A 7,168-nucleotide genomic window follows, 5' to 3' on the forward strand; every position below is an offset into this window, starting at 1 on the left:
GTGCCCATGACCCAACTGTTCCCAACGAATTCCCAACTAAAAAACTACTTTGGGAGAAGTATAAAAATGCTTCAATGGGAAGGCCTAAAGGAGGAGAGGATAGAGAGAAAGATCACTCTGCTGAGATTTTCCCTGACCAGGTTTGAAGATCCTTGTGCTTCCAACACTTCCCCCATTTACAGGAAACCCTTGTTTCCTGTTTGATGGTGTCTTTGTACTTGAGAGATCATGGAGTAAGTCATGGAAGGAGTTTGTTGAAGGCTTGAGACTAGACGAATCCAGAGGATGGTTCCGCTTGGAGCCTGCGAAAGGACGAATCAGGTGAAATCATTCCTTTCTGTACTTTAGTTATTTATAATAAAAGAAACACTTGTCTTGTTCCTGATATAAATCTTCTTCATGTTCATGATGTCAATGTTATAATTCATATGTGAATGGTTGTTTCTAATCATATAACTAACTACCTTTCCTTATGTTATGAAGATGATTTCTTTATGATGCTTGGTCAATATACTATTGTACTTTTTGGAATTGTTTGTTTTGCAGGCTGAAGGACTAAAAGGATCTCAAAGAGGGTTTGGATCCTAACTGGATCTTCTCAAACGAAGGACCCTCAAGTACACCCCTTTTTCGTATAGTTTTTTTATATTAGCATCATGGTTGTATGGGATGTGTGTTTCTCTCTGTAAATAACCTCTGATCTGCTAGGGTATCAACCCAAATACCCTAGGGGAATTTATCCCTTAACAGACATCTGAGGCCGTGGGTAAGAAACATGGTTAGAATTCCATCCTGTTCCTGATTGCCCCCACTAATTTTTCCCGAACATATTTGGCCCATAAGGGTTTTGTCCGTAAGGGTTTTTTACGTAGGGATTATAATTGTAACCGAATGGTTGACCCTGGCTTTGACCACCAGCAGCCCATTGATTACCAACCTGACCAACAGGAGCAATGTATGGTTGCTAAAAATTCTGATAAGGGTTAACCTGTGGCTATTGATAATTTTGGTATGGGGCAATTTGAAGTTGCCCTTGGGGTTGCTGGAAACCATATGGTGGCTGTGCTCCAAACTGTGCCTGGGGACCAGGTTGCATTTGATAAGCGGTTGGGTTTGAAAGCCAACTTGAGTTTGAAGACCGGATTGGGTCTGGAGCCCAGACTGGGCCTAAAAACCAGGTGGAGCTTGAGAAGCAACGAGTGTTTGAGTGCCCAGTTGAGTAGGTCCAGACGGATGTCCTTACGAAAACTGAGGCTGACCCATCTGGCTAGAAGGTTGGCCTGGTTGGGACTGAGGTGGACCCATTTGCCCAGAAGGTTGAGCCTGCTGGGTAACGGGTTGACCTTGCATAGTGAAGGCTGTCCTGACTGACCAGATGGTTGAGTAGGCTGAACAATTGGTTGGCCTTGCTGGATTTGAGGCTGACCAACTTGTCTAGAAGATAGACCAGGCTGGACAGTGGGTTGGCCTTGCTGGATTTGAGGATGACCAACTTGTCCAGAGGGGTGACCTTGTTGGGCACCAGGTTGGCTTTGTTGGATATAAGGTTGTCCTGGGTTGCCGGTAAGTTGCTCGAAGTAAGTAAAGGAGGGAACATTATAGGTCGAAGGTTGTCCTTGTAAGGGTTGTCCTTGTGGGCCAACAGGTTGCCCTGGATAAGGTTGCCCGTAATATAGCTGCCTGTGAGACGGATGACCTTGATAAGGTGGTCTTTGAAAATTCGAAGGCTATGCTTGGCCACTATGATAGTTGGTGGGGCCCCAAGCAACAGATATGGAACCGAAATCTCAACTGCAGGTTGAGATGGCATGGGTCTAGGGTGATAAATATGGGCTCCTCGAGAATCATAATAATGAAACGGATTCTGCGGATGCGGATTTTGAAGAGCTTGCAAATACTGATCATATGCCCCCCTGCTGGAATGGAACCAGAAGAAGGTGGGACACTATGGGTGGGATTAACAACTACAGATGTCGAGGCCGACGGACCACCACTAGTAGGACCAACTGAAGGTCCAGCAATAGTGGTCACGACTGAAGATGCAGTGACGACACTGACAATGGGAGTCGAAGAAGCCACACAAATAGTCGAAATAGTTGGGACAGATGTGACAGTCACATTGTGAATCTGTGGCGTAAAGGGCTTCGAGGTCGGAGTGACGGTACAAGACCACATGTAACTCGTAAGGGGAGATATGGAATTCATGATATCAGCCAAAGCATGGTAACACAAAGGCAATGTGATACCAACATGGGTGACATGGAAGGGTGAAGTTTCCGTAGGTATATGAATTTCACCACTTGCCATAAGGGTTTCTTCACCGAAGACGGGGTTTGTCTCATCCATGTCAGACGAAGACATTGGGACCGAAACACCAGGAGGAGTAATGTGAAAGTCTTCCTCGAAAGGCTCACAAATAGGGTTCCAATGAATATCATAAAACTCGTCTTCCGGAGCGCGAGAGTTAAGCAGTTGGATACTCAGAACAACAAAAAGAGTATCACTAACAATCGGTACCTCAGAAGTGACAGAATATGGAGAGCCTTGGTCACTTGGTACGGGAGACGGGATCGGTGATTCTGCCAGGATGATTTAACTAAAAGGTCCTAGGGAAAACTAAACGAGTAAGGAAAACAACCCTATGCAAAGTAAAACACAAACAAGATCTAACAAGGTAAATGTGAACGTGGCCGAATAGATTTTTAAGACACAGGAACAGAACTTGACCTTTTCATCTTTAAAGAGTTGAGAAAAGGACAAAATATGACTCTAGTCACCTTTGAATATTTAATGAGCCTGAAAGGACAAGTGCTTAGATGGACCTTTTCTTTTAAAGAGTCTAAAAAGGAACGAAAGTGACTACTCTGGAGAACTAAACAAAAGGTTTACCAAACAACCCATAAAACTGCATATACACCTTGGCGATCATATGACAACCAAGGACATTCCATATGGCAGTAAATCTTCCTGAATGCTGTGTTCGGTGTGTTATGGTTTGTAGGGCGGCAGACACGGCTTCCTATGGATGTGGGATGATAACCTAGTGTCATCTCCCAACATACACTCGATGGTATTGGGAGAGCAAGTCCGTACTAGCAGCCATTAAGTCATAGAAGGAGGAATCACCCAACCTTAAGTGAAAGAAATAGTGACTAGGTTTAATGATGCCGGAGCACGTCTTTAGCCTAGACCTCTAAAGAATGTGTGTTATGTTCCAATGCGTTGTTAAGTTCATTCAGTTCATTTTAGAGTTGATCTTGAATTATGTTTTAATTTCCAGGCCCTACTGTATGTATATAAAAAACCCTAGGATGCAACTAGAATGAGTAAAACATCTTTCATTTCGATGAAAACCTACTTACAGGAAGGTAGAAAGTTCATTCCCAAACCAAGACAAGCAAGACAAGCAAATGAAAGTGCTAAGAAACACAATGCATAAATGCACCAATCCCACAGTGCATCGATACTACTAATGATAGATTTAAAGTTTGCTTTCCAATTTCTCAAACATGAAAACTTGAAATGCAAATTTACTTCACTTTTGTCTACCAAATGAATGCAATCTTTTGATTTTGATTGTTTTGAATTTAAAGAGACAAACAAGCAAGCATGGACTGATTGATCCAAGCAATTGTAATCTATGCTCGATAGTGAAAAATCGAATCAATATCAAGAATTGGTTCAATAATTGACACTAAACATCAACCAGCAAAACAAGCAATGAGAAAGTCTCAAACAAATCAATAAGACGGCCACAGATGAACCTTGGATAGACAAGCAACCCAAACAAATGATTCAAAAACTTGAAAGAGCTAGGTAAAAAAGCCTACAAAAAAACACAAGATTCACTCAATGAAACCAAAGAGACTGTACCTTTAACCAAAAGTAGTTAAAACAAACTGATGGGAAAGAGGAAGGTAGCAGGGGATAAACAATACTGGTGGATTCAGAAGGTAAAGTTTGAAAAAAACAACTCTACAGGAATTGTCGCGGGTATAACACCAACAATTAGTGACGATCAGCCAATAGTCGCAGTAACAGAGCCACGTCGTCGTGAGAGTACACGTCTCTTCCGCGACGTGTTGATTTCAGGAATCGTCACGACTGTATGACAGGATTTAGCGATGCACAGGTTTGTAAAATAGAAACAGGGCGACATCGGCATGACTGTTAAGCGTTTTTCAGCAATGAGCTTAAAAATAATGGAAAACAAATGAAAACTCCCAAACAAAGACCAGACTATTCTTCCAGACAGTAAAGGGACTTTCCAGATTGACCCAGGTGACTCGAAAAACTGATGATTTAACCCAAAAATTCAAGAGACACTAAATCAAAACCAAAAAAAACATACAAAGGACTCCCCAGTGGAATCACCAACTTGTGAAGTAGGAAAGTGTTCCCTTTGTGGACATAGACAACCCCTCTAGCCCTAGAGTCGGTCTAGTCACAACAAAGACAAAAAAACAATTGATTCCCTTAAATAGTCATCGTTAGAGGCCTACCTCAAACCGATGGTTGATGGCATTCTGTTGCACTGCTCCAGCTTCTGTTTCCTTCTCCTCAATGAGCAATCAACCTGAAACACCACAAGGAAACAACAGAGCATGTAACCGAGAACAAAAATGATGTATTTGATCTTAAAGTCAAGAAATCATGAGCTGTCAAGTAAATGTACACAAGATATAGGAAATCATTATTGATTGTATTAAAATGAATGAAGAGAAAATCTTACAACCAAGTCTTGATGTCACAAGTCTTCTTGGAGGGTTCAACCAATATGTTTCTTCAAGAATTCACTCTCAAGAATGGGTCTCCCAAATAGACAATATCTCTCTCTCACTAACAAGCTTGAATACAAAGTGAAGGCACTCCACAACCTCTTAAAAAGCTATTAGCAATCTCGCACTTGTCACACTCACACCAAAGCTATCTACTAAACTCAAAAACACTAGAAGCATTGTCCAACCAAAAGAACTAGCAGATCATAGCAATGGTGAGTGATTTTATAGGAGGAGGAGTCTCCATGAAATGAGGGAGAGGGAGCTTATCCTCAAGGATGGTTGCACAAAAGATGGAACTACCATCCCAGAGGAGAAAAGGCGACCCAAACTGACCCAAAAGCTAGGTCTAGAGACATCTGGTAGGCCGACTGTTGGAACAAATTCACCCAATCTGGATCATCACTAGCCGTGAACTAAGTCCCCGTGATGGCATCGCAAGGAGGCAATGCATGCTAACCGATTGTCACGATAAATAGCTAATAGCCTTGTGCCAGGCTTTGAAATATGATCGTCCTGGGAAACAGGTGTACACCTGCGATGGTGGCGCGATGAGACTATTTATGACCAAGGATTGTCTCGTATATTAAGGACTTACTCGCAACGAGGCAGAGACTTTGGGAAAAAGGGTCAACTTGCAACATCAGAGAGCATTTGCTTAACCTTCTTTGCATGAGTGGGAAGACATGAACATGTTTATTTGATACATGACGCAGTAGAGGGACTGAGATGAGGATAGTGACAAATTACTGTGTAACAAGACTAATCAATGTGTAGTTCAGGCTAGGTTGGACATGCATATTGCACAGTTTTGGGGCTCAGTGAGTTGGGCTGAGGGGTTTTGCACTGTTTTAGCCAACTACGCGGTTCTGGAAGGCATAACAAACCTGGTGATTGCGAAATTGCATAGATTAGGAGCTCAAGGGTTGGGCTTGAGCTTAGAGACTTTACAATACGTATTTGAGACCAAGGTGGAGGGTTGAATTACGTAATTTTGGACGTGAAGGTCCAGGATTGAGCACTGAAATTGCACAGTGCGTAGTATTGGGAGGTAGGAATTGTGAATTGCATAATATCAAGAGGTAGGGTTGTAACTTGAGGGATGGAACTCCGCAATGCGTAATTCAGGAGGGCCATATGAGCCTAAGTTGCTTGGTTAGAAAGTTTTTGGAATTTGACTAACCCTGGGTTCAATGAAGCTGATGTGAATAGTGATGAGACTTGACTGTGATCACACACTTAGAACACTTGATGACATAACAACATAGACCATCCATGACAAATGAAAAACATACTTCCCTCAGCGTGACAACTTTGCGATGACATGTGACAAGTACGACACTAAAGATACACTTTGCAATGACTGTGACGACACTTGTGCGATAGTGCTTAAAAATTTGGGATTGAGTGCAACAAATGTTTACATGGTAATATCAACTCATTTTCACAAAGATAATTCATTGAAACCACAAAAAAAGGCTTATATACATTATGCAACACTTAACATGTGAAATGAAGACATTTTACTTTTCTCACAGAAGGGACCAAAACACATAGAGAAAACACATACAATGGATTTCAATGTTTGTGATGACAATATGCAAGACCAAGGCATGCTACAAAATTTGGTGCAGAACAAATTTTGGAGGGTGTTGTAGCAATGAAACCACATACTACTGAAGACATGCCAAACATATCATGAACACCATAATGCTTATTTGAGATTTATAACACAACTTGATGTGGTATTTATAACATACATATGCATATAGACATAGCCAAAACAAGAAATAAAAACATATACTGAAAGAAATCCGCTCAACCAATGAATAAAGAAGGATACATAGCCTGCATCTTACAACCATCTCCCATGTAACTTCATCGGGCCCAAAGCACTTCCACTGCACTTCAAATTGCTTGATTGCTCGATTCTGGAGCATAAGCATCTTTTGCTGCAAAATGCACTGAGGTTCTAGCTAGAATTATCCTTTTGGTTCCACCTGCAATACAAAGTCATCAATCATATGATCAACATATTTCACATACTTATTAAGAAATGACACATGGAAAACATCATGGAATTTCATTGTCGGTGGTTGTGCAAGTCAGTAGGTCACTAGTCCAATCCTCTTAAGAATATTGAAAGTCACAAAATTCTAAGGTGCTATCTTGGCACATGATACAATCCTAAGGGACATATTCTTGGGCTTGATGTGAAAGTACACATATTCCCCAACTTGAAACTCCTTAAACATCCTATGCTGATATGCATAGCTCTCCTACCTATCCTGTGCTACCTTTAAATTTTTCTTGAGTACTTGCATTTCCTATTCCATCTCTGCCAACATGTCTGGTCCAATCAATACCTTGTTCACTGGATCACCCCAACC

Source organism: Pinus tabuliformis, chromosome 7, assembly GCF_031772625.1.
Source record: "Pinus tabuliformis cultivar Carrire ecotype Pingquan chromosome 7, CPIR1, whole genome shotgun sequence".
NCBI lineage: Eukaryota > Viridiplantae > Streptophyta > Pinopsida > Pinales > Pinaceae > Pinus > Pinus tabuliformis.